The following is a 15,233-nucleotide window of genomic DNA, read 5'->3' on the forward strand; positions in this document are numbered from 1 at the left end:
ACAAGAGTATTTTCAAAAAAGAATCCCGCTCTGATCCAGACAGTTTTTTGATAGAGCACCTCTCTTATTCCCAAGAGTATTTTTGCAGATAGAAAATTTTGCGCAAAACCAACTTCGCAAATTCTAGAGGTATTTTCAATCATTGTCGTGCTCATCTTGAAGTAAAGGGCACGTGATCAAGAGCTCGTTCCTAGATATTTTTAACGAATTATACTCTCCCCGACCTATTCTTAGATTGCGCGTTACGTCATCGCGGCCATGTTGGTGCCATTTAACAAAATATTACATTATATATCCGTCAAAACTGAACCGTGTTGAGGTTCTCAAAGATGTTCAGCAAATCTTATGTTTTAACAAAGGCCCGGCAAATGACCACATTATATGATTTAACTGAAGATCGTACCTTTTGCCTCTATAAATGAAAATTAATCAATAGTCATCCCAGTTTTTCATAATGGGGTACCAATGCGAATGGTTCCTTTATATGGGTGTTCTGCAAGCCCTACATTTTTCCAAAGGTCTGTTTTCCTTCGGCCTAACTTTCATGGTCGATAGATATGTTAAAAGCCCAAGAAACACCCTCAAATGTGTTCCGTACAGGGCCCAGTTGTTCAAAGCCCGATAAGTGCTAATCCTGGGTTAACTCTAATAAGACCTATAGAGTTAATCCTGGATTAGCGCCAATCCAGCTTTGAACAACCCGGCCCTGGGCCTTTTCTACAGGTGCTGAGTCAGTCCAGTGTTTCAACAAGGGCCCCGAAAGGACCATATATCTGTTTACTCAAGAAGTCTTTTGTACTTTTGTTCTTGACTTTCATGCATGCATGGTCAATAGATAGGCTGTATTAATCTTATTTTTAACGACCCCTTAAGGACTAATAAATCCCATGCTAAGGACATCAAATATTTCGATGAGATGCTATTTGTACGGACAGCAAGGACCGGAATTGTTATCAAGGGCCAATTTTTATCTCACCTACGAACTTGATCAGTTGAAGAACTAATAAATATTGAACTGGAAAAGTCTAGACATATGAGATATTCTCCAAGCTTTTGATAAAAACTGTTTATTATCAATGTCATTTTTTCTCTTTTTTATATTGAGCGCACTTTATCATTATCTGAGTAGTTACGTCGACTGCACATATCGGTTGTGAGACACGGTTTTCTAATTTTTCCTGACTTTTGAGAATCAATGGTTATGTAGCAGCAATGGAATCGATTCTGGGGTCTTCGGTTCGATTTTTGGACTCGGTATTAACGTGCGAGTAGGTTTCTCCCTTGATTCGAGGGTTTGCCTCGTTTTTGTTGTTTTTTGTTTTTTGTTTTTTGTTTTTGTTTGTTTGTTTGTTGTTGTTGTTTTCTGTTTTGTTTTGTTTTGTTTTGTTTTGTTTTTTTCATGGGTTGTCCGGTTTTTCTCCCTTCACAAAACCTAACGAGCTATGAGCTAGCAATCTCCTCACTTTTAAAATCCCAGAAGTTGTTTCTGCAGGGTTCAATTGATGAGCTATAGGCATAAAAGGCCAGACTACCAGCCCAGAGTTTGTTTCAGGGGGTTCCGGATGAGCTAGCCATACCCTGATTTAGTCCAGCCCAGAGGTTGTTTCAGGGTTCAAATGATGAGTTAGCCATGCCATGACTTAGACCAGACCAGAGGTTGTTTCAGGGTTCAAATGATGAGTTAGCCATACCCTGATCTAGACCAGCCCAGAGGTTGTTTCAGAGTTCCACATTATTGACGGCTTTCTTCCATAAGCGTTATTGATCGATATGTATTGAAGTGGTTTTGAGTGCAAAGGCGTACTGACGTATGCCGTAACCAACCGTAGAAACCACCTATCTAATGGCTCTTATTTTTCTTTCTCATAAGCGTTCTTCATCATGTAATTAGGACTAGTTTTAAGTACATATACGTCTGAAGGCATAGTGAATAAGTATCGCTCATAATTATCGCTTAAACATTTTTTCCTAGAACTGAATTCGATCTATAAATTACAACAGAAAGCCGTTTCCAGACAAGCGATGAAAAATTACGCAGCATTAAATAAACAGCCATCAGTTATCTCAAAAGCATTATCTGTTTGTGGTTTTCATTATCTTTATTTCATTTATCTTTTATGGCATAGTATCCTTTAACATTCTTCACCACAATACTAGACCTTGTTCGTTCAGATACAAAACTGTCTAGACAAGGATGGCCTCTTAAAACCCAACTTAATTATTTTGCTGTCTTATTGAGCTCTCGTACGTTCTAAGCTGACGAAAAGAAACCCGATAGAATGTAAAAATACTTTCAAACAGGTTTTCAAAACAAATGGAATCACATTACGAGTAAGAAGAAAAGCATGGTTGGAAATACCGACGTTAAAACAACGCGCCAGAAAAACTAAATAACTAGGCGGTAAATTAACAGCGAACATAAGAAAAGTCGTTTAGTATACTAAAAATGGAAAATATTTGTAAAACATAGCACATATAAGAACGGAAAAAAGCAACGAGAAAGGAAGAAAAAGCGCTTTGAAAAAAAAACAACAAAAACAAACACAAAAATACGTAAACTATTTGAAATAAAAGTCGGTAACAGCTTTGCGGCAAAATAATTGGAAACACACAAATGTAACAAGCAAAAATGATTTTTAAGTATAGTATTGCAAAAACACTAAATACACTAAAAATGTCTTAAAAGACTAGGCGAGCTTCAAGGTGACATAAAACTCTGATAAAGAGGATTATTACATATTAAAGACTTGGTTTGGTCATTAGACAGACATTTGGGAGCCAGTACACTGTAAAATAATACGCTATAAATATTTGATCAACACCCAAAGTGTTGTGGTAAATGGTTACTGCATAGACAACGGATTGAGGTTTCTTTATTCTGAATGTAGGAATAGAATACAGACTTTCTGGGGACAAAATTGTAGTGTAGAATTCCTAAACGATTACGTTATACTCTGCTTTATGTACGTCTGTTTTTGAGGTTTTCTAATTGTGTGGAAATATAGAAATACAGTTGTCAAAATATTTTCAAACGGTTTACAGATAATACGATTACTGGGGAAAAAATCATTGTAAAACAAGTAAATTGTTGGTGGATTATAATTTTCTCTTTCCTATTTTTCTTTTGATTGTTTACTTTGTCCTCGTTTCTTGCCGGCGCCTTCTGTCTTTCTTTCTAATTTCTTTAATGATTTTCTCTTTTCTTTCCTATCTCTGCTTTCCTTTTGTTTCATTATTCTTTCGCGTTACCATCGTTATCTTGAGGACCTTGATTTGTTAGGTCTCTCCCTTGACACAAGGGTTTTTCTCCAAGTTCTCTGGTTTTCCTCCCTCAACAAAACTTAACACCCTTGCCCTTACTCTGACTTTAATCAGCCCAGAGGTTTGTTTCAGAGTTCTATCCGTGAGTTAGCTGGCTTGCCCTGACTTTGAACAGCCCAGAGGCTGTTTCAAGGCTCGATCGACTGTGAGTTAGCCGTGCCCTGCCTTTGTTCAGCCTAGTAGAAGTTGTTTCAGGCGGTTTGATCTGTGAGTTATTCGTGCCATGACTTAGATCAGCCCAGAGGCTGTTTCAGGGTTCGATCTCGGTGAGTTAGCCATACCCTGATTTAGATCAGCCCAGAGGTTTTTTCTGTGTGTAAGTCATGCCCTGCCTTTCATCAGCCCAGTATTGCTCTAGGTTTCAATCTGTGAGTTAGCCATGCCATAATATAGGCAAGCAAAACACTGTATGTTATACAGTTTATTGTGTTGCGTGTTTCCTAAGTAAAAAAAAAAAATACAAACACGTGCACAGACAGAAAACAAAGGTCCTTTTACGCACGCAATAGCTCATAAGCCTTCCAGGTATTTCTGTTTCATGCCACATACAAAGGCGGTCCTTAAAAGAAACCAGCCAAAAACAATAAACAGTACTACTGATCACGTGATATTAAAATCACATCACGTGATATGTCCAATGCCTTTAAATCAAGATTTACAACTTGAACACTTTAAACTCAAAAGGCAGTGAATGAAATTTCACAATTCATGCCTCTCTAGGAATCTCCGTTATCAGCGCCGGATATCAGCATCTTTAATTATGCTTCTAATATTATGTTTTAAGGGCCTTGAATATAGATATTGATCGATGAAAATGTGCTAACCAAGGGTGATCTATTCTTTGTCTTGTGTTTATGCTCGTGTAAACAAGGAACAAAAACATCCTGATAACGTCAAGACCTCCCGGGGTGAAGAGATTGTAACTGTCACATATCTGTATTACGCACGATAGGTGAAGCCGTGCGATCTTGCATTTTCTCTTCTCTTCTGTTCTCTTCTGTTCTCTTCTGTTCTCTTCTGTTCTCTTCTGTTCTCTTCTGTTCTCTTCTGTTCTCTTCTGTTCTCTTCTGTTCTCTTCTGTTCTCTTCTGTTCTCTTCTGTTCTCTTCTCTTCTGTTCTCTTCTGTTCTCTTCTGTTCTCTTCTCTTCTGTTCTCTTCTGTTCTCTTCTGTTCTCTTCTGTTCTCTTCTCTTCTGTTCTCTTCTGTTCTCTTCTGTTCTCTTCTCTTCTCTTCTCTTCTCTTCTCTTCTCTTCTGTTCTCTTCTGTTCTCTTCTGTTCTCTTCTGTTCTGTTCTGTTCTCTTCTGTTCTGTTCTGTTCTCTTCTGTTCTCTTCTGTTCTGTTCTGTTCTCTTCTGTTCTCTTCTCTTCTCCTCTCTTCTGTTCTCTTCTCTTATAAAGGGATTTTTCCTAACGGCTTGAAACTTGCGAAAGTTACGCCAATTCATAAAGCTAATGACAAAGATGATTTGAATAATTACCGTCCCATTTCGGTCTTACCTACTATTGCTAAGATTTTCGAGAGAATAGTTTTTAACCAGTTATATGAGTATCTAAACTCAAATAATTTACTTTCTCAAAAGCAGTCGGGATTTAGACCGCTTCATTCGACTACTACTGCACTCCTAGAAGCCACAACGGAGTGGCTTACCAATATGGATGAAGGTAAATTGAACTGTGTCACTTTCCTAGATTTTAAAAAAGCTTTTGACACAGTAAATCACTCCATACTTCTCCACAAATTATACTATTATGGGATTGCAGAAGAGTCGATAAAGTGGTTCAAATCTTACCTCACAGATCGTAGTCAGAGATGCTACATAAACCATACCTTATCTAGCTCTAGAACACTCGATTGCGGCATCCCTCAAGGCTCAATCCTTGGGCCATTATTATTTATTATTTACATAAACGATCTGCCAAATAGTGTCAAATTTTCAAATGCTAGAATGTATGCTGATGACACAAGTCTCACCACTTGTGGCACATCACAAAAGACTCTATTTGACGAGGTGAACGCTGATATTTCCAATATTCATAACTGGTTGAAAGCTAACAAACTTAGCTTAAATTCAGCTAAAACAGAGCACATGTTTATTGCTTCTGACGATAAATTGAAAAAAATTACCTCCGAACCACACATATATTTAAATAGCAAACCAATTACTAGAGTCTCTACAGCAAAAACTCTGGGTGTTGTGATTGACGAACGGGTGTCTTGGGTTGCTCATATTGATTACATTTGTAAAAAAATATCCTCTGGATTGAGTGGCATAAGACGAGTCCGCGATTACATCCCCTTGGAGACAGCTATTACCATATATGAGGCTCTCGTTTTACCTTGGTTTGACTATTGTGACGTGGTATGGGATAATTTACCAGTAACGTCTGCTGAAAGATTGCAAAAAATGCAAAATAGAGCTGCAAGAATAATAACAAAAAGCAGCTACGATGTCAGATCTAGTGATATTTTAACTTCTTTAGGCTGGAAAAGCTTACAAAGAAGAAGAAAGGAGCATAAGCAATAATGATGTTTAAGACTTTAAATGCACTTGCACCAAAATCTGTAAGGGAACTCTTTTATTTTCAAGAAATACATACGATTTCGTGGTAGGGAGAAGTGCTTAAAGTTACCGAAACCCAGCACTGAGTTTTTTAAAAAGATGCTCTCTCTTATGACGGTGCAAAAGTGTTGAACTCGTTACCCCCAAAGTGTCAGACTGTCCAATAATTTAAATCTTTTAAGAGGAATCTTTCGTCTGTTGGTCCTTAACCACTTAATTACTATAATATTTTTGGGGGGGTGATGAGAATGTATTTCATAAATCTGTCTATATATTCTTAACGTTATTATTAATTTTTTATATATATTACCTATGAACTTCGGTTTTCATGAAAACCAATTTTGCTACATTGATGAAATCCCGAGATAAATAAAAGACATCTCTCTCCTCTCTCTTCTATCTTATCTTTTCTCTTGTGTTCTGTATGGTATAGTATGTTTCTATATACTATTTGTTATGGAGTAGTAGTAGTGTCTTTCTGTCTGTTTGTATATTTCGAGTTGGAGTAGGCGGGCGAGGGGGGCGAGGAGGAGGGTGGGGGGAGGGGCGAGGTGCGAGGGAGGGGAGGGAGGGAGAGGGGAGAGGCTGAGGGGAGAGGAGGGCGGGGGAGGAGGGGAGGGGAGAGGAGAGAGGCGGGGAGAGGAGGGAGGGAGGAGAGGAGGGGCTAGAGGGTGAGGGAGGGAGGCGGGAGGGATCGGAGAGGAGGGAGAGGAGCGGAGGGAGGAGAGGAGGGAGAGGAGAGGAGGGGAGGCGGGAGGGGGGAGGTGAGTAGGAGAGGGAGAGTCGCGGTTTATGCTCTTCTCTTCTAGGATGTTTTTCTCTTCTCTTATTCTTCTCTTCTAGTCTCTTATTCTCTTCTTTCTCCCACTTCCATTTTTTCTTTTTCCCCTTTCTTTGTTTCTTTGATCTTTTCCCGTTATTATTTTTTTTCTTTCTTTTCTTACATTTTTTGGTACACCAAGTATCGAATCAAGAAGCATCCAATCACAGCTCAGAGATTTAAAACCCATTTTACAGACTTCAGACGGAGGAAGCTCTATTTTAAATCATGATTCAGTAACCCTGACTTTTTAGCTTTTTATAGAAAATTATCTCTCACTGCTGGCCTTAGTACCTTAATGTGCTTGAACCACACCACGTGAATTAGAATTCAATACTTTTCATTAAAGTCGATAAATAGAATGTTGTCAAGTGTGTCTGCAGGGAACGGAAGGTTTTGACGTAACGGAAATTAAATTCCAGGTTTAGAAATAAAGTACGTGGCTAGCCGCTCCAATGTACGCTTCTAAACTTCAAAAGCGCTTCCTTCTTTTGCTTTAAACACAAAACGTTTGATGCTAAAATATATTTATAGATTTAGATGTATCTAAAATCTAATTTACGCTAGAGTAACTCGAGATTAATTCTCTGATCCACAATCAGTGTGTATAATGGTTGACAGCTTGTTCGTTCCTGTTGTCATGATACCCTACAAATGATGACGTTTTCGCGACACGGAACATTTAATGTGTTAACAAAAAGTGCACTAATGCAAATAATTTTTTTTTTTCGATTTCCTGTTGTTTTTTTTTACTATCAATTAATGTGCCACAACCATGTCGATTTTCTTCCTTGTACGTACTTTACGCAATTAGAGAATAAAAAGAGACAAAAAGGATGGTATTTTTTTGAGTTGGATATAATAAAAGAGTATAATGTTAGAGTATAATAAGCTTGCGGATAAAGAAAAGAGTATAATGTTAGAGTATAATAAGCTTGCGGATAAAGAAAGTAGCAAAGGCTAAAGACAAAGCCTTTTTTTACAGTTCAGTGCTCTAGTATGTATGTGTTGTCAGTCTGGATGTGAGGGACATTATGAAAGAAAAAGGATGGATGGAAGAGAAATAAAACAAAGGATTGCAAGAAAGAAAGAAAGGAAGACGAGAGAGTGAAAGAAAGAAAGAAAGAAAGAAAGAAGGAACTGAAAGAAAGAAATATAAAGTTAAAAAGAGCTAAGAGATTAGTTGAGCTAGCTAAGATAACAGGTTTATCCAGCTTAGCCAACGGGTTTATCCCCCATCTTCAGATAAAACAGCTTCGTCCAAGTAAACTCATCCTATCTATGAATGTCAAGAGCAAAACTAAAGCTTACGTATTTTGCAGATAAGATAGATTTAGGTTAATTAACTCGATCCTTTTACAATGGAATGAATAGACCTCCTCGGCTCGAGCGTAATGTTGTCCCTTTTCAGACCACGTGTCATTCCCTTGAGAATAATATTCCCTTGTTTGAATTGTATCCATATTCATGTTATTCTCATGTGCAACCGAGTTCAAACCTTAAACAAAGAAATGATACTCTAGGGAATGACACGTGGTCTGAAATGGGAAAACATTACGTCAGAGCCGAGGAGGTCTATTTCTCCACTCAACTGATTGACTTATCTGCAGTATACTATGTCGCACCGCTTCAAGTGATTATTTTTCTTGCGAGCTTTATTCCCGAAAATATTCGTTATTAGAAATTTCGACGACGAAGTTTGTCAAAATAAAAGTCAGAGTTGTCATGACTACGAAAAGAATTAAAATATATTCAAAAGGGGGAAAAAAGCAAATTGTTATTTGATGGAAGGATGAGTATTGAAAGGAGCAACTTCAACAAAATTGTTGTCAGTAGTTAGTTTACAAAATATATAATATACGGAATACCTTATCGATGATCTACTAGTCTATCGGTTGTGCCCTGTCATGTTAGACGCTATTGAGAAGGATTTCGATTAAATATACAAAGTTTTTAATTTGGAAAGAAAATTGAAAAAATTTAGCTTGCTAATGCTGTGTCTTTGTTTGTTTTAATGGCTAAAAAGCAAATCATATATCACTATTTCTTGTACATTTTGAGATACATATTGTAATGACATTTATAATGTCGTTAAATGTTGCTGTTTTGTTTTGTTTTGTTTGTTTGTTTTTTTTGTCTTTTTGTTGCTGTTGTTGTTGTTGTTTTTTTGTTTGTTTTGTTTTGTTTTGTTTTGTTTGTTTGTTTGTTTTTTTGTCTTGCTTTGTTTTTTGTTTTGCTTAAAAGTGGGACATTTTCTTTTGTATTCATTCGGAGATGAGTATAAGACATGCATTATCCATAAAGTTACTTCACACTACGTTATAGATTGAGAGCTATTCGTGATAACAGCCAATCCTCTACAGTTCTCAGTTATTAATTATCATTAACAAACGCTTAACGCGACCAAGATTTGATTAAGTAGAAAACTGAAGGCTTGTCTGAAAATGCAATAAATCTCACATGGGAGATGGCGTCTGCTATTTGAATCTTTCATACGGTAAACACAAATGACAAAATATAAAATCAATATACATTAAAAATGTTAAGACCTTGAGGTGTGTTGTCCGGGAAGATTTGACAGCGTGTCTGTCGAAGTTGTTAACAGGAGGCGAAAACATTAGTTGTTGTACCAAGTTCACTTAAAGATAAACTGAACGGACTGGAATTATAATGTCAGCTTTTTCAAAAGAAAAGAAAATATACTTATCTTAGGAAAACCAATTTCTGAATATCGGTAACGTTGTCTGTCTGTCGGTTGATTCATAAGACAAGAGGGATCTCTCAGTACCGTTTTTAATATACTATCAAGCTATTTGAGTTGGTAAATGGATAAAATGGCATGGGTAACTTAATGAGTGGATGGATGGATGGATGGATGGATGGATGGATGGATGGATGGATGGTGGATGGATGGGATGGATGGATGGGATGGATGGATGGATGGATGGATGGATGGATGGATGCGCAAGGATGGATGGATGGATGCATTAGCTGAAAAGGACGGATGGGATAGACATATGAATGATATCTAGATATATGGATGGAATGGAATGGAATGGATGCCTGAAAAACATCAATTCCTTTGGTTGGTTCACTAGTTGGTTCCGATGGATGAGATCGATGAATGGATAAATGAATAGATGAAATAATGGGAATAGGATGCTTGGATGAATCAAAAACTAAAAAGCGTAGGCGAAATAGCCTCACCTAGACATACATTTTTTCATCTTATCATCTTTCCTACTCATACCGGTAAAGCACCCTTAGTCCTAAGCAGCAAAAAACACTTGACATACCAATTGTACACCAGATATCATCAACATAAATTAAGACGGAAAGACGACAACAAATTCAGATGAAGATTAACATTATGAATTTCGATAGTTCGAGAAGTTACACTCGACAAAAATCCGCCATTGTTGTCAGCTAGATCTTCACAAAGAACAGAAATAGATGCGCCGTAGATAATTGAAGTTGAAACAAATTGCAAGAATTCCTGGTTTTGACAGCTATTTATTTTATTCGTTGAAGCAGAGATTCAAGAGTTATCTATAGAAGTCTGTTCTCGAGATTTCATTCCTGTAAACTTAACTTTCCTCCTTTGATATGAACACAGAATTCTATTGCCCGAGGAGTGAGGTGTAATCGTTGTTTATAGTTATAAAACAGATAGCAAGGCCAACATAGAAATCAATGAGTCATTTTATCAAAAAACTCTATCACGATAAACAAACATTCTTTCTAGAATCTCAAATTAATTGAAATATCCACTTTCTTTTCAAATTCTCATGAGTATAATAAAAATATCCAGTGTCAGTGAATTAAAACTTGATCGAAAACAAAGACCACGGCAGGGAAGTACTCGCATTTATGATGTATTCTTTATTATTATTTTTTTCAATTTCAATAATGGAGAGGAACCTGTGGTTTTATTGATGAACGAAACATTGTTTATGATCAGGTTATATTAAGTTCCATGTAAGCGGCCTTAGAAACACCTCATGAAATTATAACTATCGTTCCCTAAGGAGATATAACATTAACCAAGTGCTTTAGAAAACACGTATATTTTATACATTTATGAATTTTATCAATGCACTCTTTGATGGTGCTCACATATTCTTTTGTCTGTTGTGTGTTTTATAAGATGTTTTTTTCTGAGTCGCTGAAATTATTTCCCTCGAGGCGAACAACAGTGAGAATTCTTTTCTTATCGCTTCTTCACTCAGTTTCTGATGTATTGTATTCTGATGTATTCTGATGTATCTTTGAGATACGACTTTTTCGCTGAAAAAATGGTCATTTGGTTCGAGCGTGACAACATCCATTTCTGATATCCCTGTGGATAATGTACAAGTGTAAACATGTATTAGAAATCATTAACTACTACAAAGATGTTAATCGTGGTTGCTTGGAAATGTTTGCTGTCTTTGTCGCTTTGGACTAATGAACATATGCACGATTTTATGGAATTTGAGAAAAAAAATTAAAATAAGGTTAACTGAATGAAATTGTTAAATAACTGAAAGCCAAAAGCTAAATTATAGCGATTTAATTTGTCGCACTAACCGACAGCTTGTCTCACATCTCTTTCTTTCTCTCTCTCATGTCCTTTTCCTCTTTTCTCCTTACTCTCTTTTCCCTTTTCTTTCTCTTTCCCTTTATCTCTTTCATTTCTCCCTCTTACAACCTTTCGCCATTTTTCGACATCATGTGTGTATACATATATCTGTATACACTATTCACAACACATGTCCCCATTATGGTATATCATATGAGATATATTTTCCTTTGTATACGCGCGAATACAATTGACAACGTGATTGACCTATCTCTCTCGCCTTTCAAGTTTTGTGGTTCGCCATAATCATATGTTTATTTTTCAAACGACCACGGGTAATTTTCCTCCCTCCTTCGACCCTAAAAAATAAATAAATAAATAAAATAAAAATAAAAAACGCACACAAACCAAGTTGAGGAGGAGTATTTATTTCAGTGCTTGAGTCCGCTTGCTAAGTATAGTACGTGACGATGTTCACAACACTCACTTCCAGTTCTTATTACGTCTGTTTTGACCGTCTTTCCTCCATCGTATCAAAGAGACCCGTCAAGACGTTCGTAATTAATTTTCTCCCTTTAATAGCAACTTATCAACATCGACATAATGTTCAGTTCATAAGAGGTATATGTTTTCAGACTTCAGAATACTAGATCCTGATTCCTATTTTACCTAGAAAATATACGGAATAAAAACTATCCTATGTTCGTGTCCTGAGGCAATTCAACTCATAAGTATATTCAGATCATTCTCATCCTCATCCATGTGGAAAGAACTTAAGGAGAATAAGATTTTGTGCCAAAATGCCTCATCAATTTGTAAGGTTGATATTTTGGAAACGAAAGGTCGTGCAATATCGTTCGAAGTCAATGATTTAGCAAGTTCACGCATTCAATATATGGGGTTTTATAACTTCAAATCAAATCAATTTTATTTCATTTGTGATGAAATAACACTCTCGGTCCTTTCCCGGAAAAACTTCGGGGGAAAATATACACTCAAGCGTCACTCAAGCTTTGATAAATATATTAGATTTAGCGCGAGGATTGCATGAAAATTTAGAAATCTTCAGTAAAAGATACTTCTTCAAAAGTATTGCTTACTTGCGCTCGGCAAATGCTCAAGGGAAATCATCGAAGCGCTCGCCTAATACTTTTCCGTAATTCCCTTCGAAAATCTTTTTTCATGAAAGCATATATGACGAAATTCGGCGTTGAATTCAGATATCGCAGCAAGAGAAATACATAGAAAGACGTGCTAGTTATTTCACAGTATGGTGAGATGAAACACGTTAAATGATATTGCATTGCGCTATTACACAGGAGGAATATGCCGACAATCGTCCCTACGGTCACAAGCGCGCCGTTTTTGTTCCCGCTTTGAGCCATTCTTTTTCTCGACGGATTATTTGACGCAATTTGTTTCTTTTCTTTTCTAATTTTCTTTTTGTGTCTCCTCGCTATACATAATATCCTGGCGTAGGAATATATCATGAAAAAACTTGGTTAAAAATGCGAAAATAGCCATGTAGATGATGAGGTTTACGAAGTAGGCCTCGTCACTTGCATTCTGAACGTCGAGCACGAGATAGGGAATTTCCAGTATTATTGTAACTCCCCAGGCAAGGACTATAAATAAGAGTGCTTTGGAAGGGTTCATGAAGTTCTCGTACTTAAACGGGTGAACAACTGCCAAATAACGATCCAGAGTGAGCAATGAAAGATTTGTCACCGAAGCGTCGAGAAAGATATTCATAAAAAACCCTAAAATAACCCAATGAAGTTCTCGTTCGCTCTCGTGCGGATGTGAACGCGTAGAGCATATTCAAGGGGAAGTTGATAGCCCCCACACAGAAGTCTGCTAGCGCCATAGACATGACAAACCAGTTCGGAGAAGCTTGCTCGCGTAGAACTTGTCTTGCGGATATGAGATAAATAACGAATCCATTGCCAAAGATCGTTACAAGAGCGATTACGCTGCGCACAATCCAATACCAAGGCTGTCTCGAGAGGAGCGGAGATTCAAAGCCTGGCATCATCGGCATGCTGGCGTTCCCTTGTGCGTGTTGGAGAGTCGCGTTGTCCTCATGCACCTCCATCGTTCTTCGTTGGCCAGATCTTCCGTCTGAGTTCCAGTCTACCCTGTGAGTGATATATATACAAATATACTCATTTATGAAACTACAGATGCATCGGTCGCGAGAGCAACCGGCTGTCGGCTGTCAACCCCCATTTAATCACTATAGTGACGCGATCTCGTCAATATTTTTTGCGTTCCTAAGTGTAAAGACCCTCAAAAAATTACCCCTAAGTGAAATTACATCAGAATTCTTTGTCTTTGCGTGAATATTCTAAAAGCTATCGAAAATATTTAAGTAAAAGTTTTTCCTAAAAAAAAAACGTTTGAGGTAATGGAATTTTAGGTCTGACTTACCGTTAATGGCGAGATTTCTGTTACAGTTAATTTAGAGTAACGATCACCGTGTTTACAGATGATCTGTGTCCTTCTTAATGGACTATCTCTCGTTCTATCTGCGGTGTTGGGATTTCGGTTATCCTGTGTTCACGATACGACAGCGTTTTTCTCGTAGAACGCTGATCTATCTTCTTTGATCGTGAGTACACGTGGAAATATGGACACTGAATTGAGTGACTCGATTCACGCTTGACTAGAGCTGTCGTGGCTTCTCATGCACAAGATTGAAGACTATCTCTCAAAACCCGGAAAGCGATTTCTAAACCAGAATGTGTTCAGCATAGATGAACTGTAAGCCTTTTTAATCTCTCTCAGTGCAGGTGACGACCTACGGTATTTTCGATTCGCTCCGTTTTAAGTCTCTCACTGTGAATGAAGCAATTCTCTTTGGTGGGTGACCTTGAGTTAAATTTCCAAATTGCTGTGTTACTGAAAGCAGCTGTTTTGTTCCGTTCAATTCACGGTGTTTTCTTTGGACGTTCCATTTCTGCTGCTACACTAGAAGTGATCAAACGTATCATTAGCTAATGCACATCTTTCTTTATCACTGGGGATTATTTTAAACCTAGAAATCAAGGAATCTCAAGTGTAATCAACTAATCTCTTTCAAAAACATGGACTGCCCTCTTTTCAGTTTCCCTGCTGCTAATTTGCCGACGATTGACGCAGTTATACGCACTTACAAATAGGTGATTGGGTTGAGATACTAAATTTAAAATAGAGCGCCAAGCTGGGAACATTAGGGTCTCGAATTAGAGCAGGACCATTCTTGGTTAATACGAGTGGACCCCCTTCTTTGAAACACTCTCCTTGTGGCACTAACGATCCCAGTACGACACCTTGTTTGGCCCCCCGCGGTTAAAAAGGAAACGTATTAATTGGAAAGAACCTTCTGGTTGGCTGAGGAACGAAATGAGAGTGGTGTCATGGTGATTTCCTAGACATCACGCGGACGCACTATTTGCTCAGACTTTCCTAATACATCCTGGAATCTCTTCCGTGTGTCCATGAAGACAAGGTTGTGAGATAAGAGAAGAGAGAGTGAGCTTCAATTAAAGCGGAACCAGAATGATTTCCTTTCTTCAGAGTTAACCCTACTTCCACCACAAACGACCTTGAACAGAACTGACAAAGTACAATTTTGTATTAGCTTAATCTTGCTGGACTTTTCTCTTCGAACTGAGCTGATCAAACAGCCCATTAATCCCTTTCACCCCTCCCCCAATACCAATACTTTAAATGATATTCCTGTGGTAGAAATCCTCAGTGAGTGCACACGAACGTCATCTTCACTGATTGACGAGTCCTGGCTGATCTGATATGCTTGCCCCAAGAGTAATCTCTCCCGTTCTCAGTGGCGCAGTGACGCAAGCCACTCGTCAGACCACCGGTCGGTTCTGTTCTCGTACTCATACTACTCTCTGTGTGTTAACTGGTTGTGTCACTTGTTCCCCATGTGTTGTCTGTGTTTCCCCATGTCTTGTTGTTCTGTTCATCG

General features: G+C 37.8%; 1 pseudogene across 1 annotated transcript; it reads right to left on the reverse strand.

Moving 5' to 3' along the window:
• Positions 1-11,675: 11,675 nt before the first annotated feature.
• On the reverse strand, positions 11,676-14,518 carry LOC148910905 (trace amine-associated receptor 1-like; annotated as a pseudogene). Its single transcript, XR_016119902.1, has 3 exons — positions 14,419-14,518; positions 13,694-14,233; positions 11,676-13,401 (listed from the first exon to the last, which is right to left on the reverse strand). The product of XR_016119902.1 is annotated as a trace amine-associated receptor 1-like (transcript).
• Positions 14,519-15,233: the final 715 nt, after the last annotated feature.

This window comes from Actinia tenebrosa, unplaced genomic scaffold, assembly GCF_029948245.1.
Source record: "Actinia tenebrosa isolate PJP-AT-01 unplaced genomic scaffold, QUT_ActTen_1.0 PGA_scaffold15__27_contigs__length_11533743, whole genome shotgun sequence".
Taxonomy (NCBI): Eukaryota; Metazoa; Cnidaria; class Anthozoa; order Actiniaria; family Actiniidae; genus Actinia; species Actinia tenebrosa.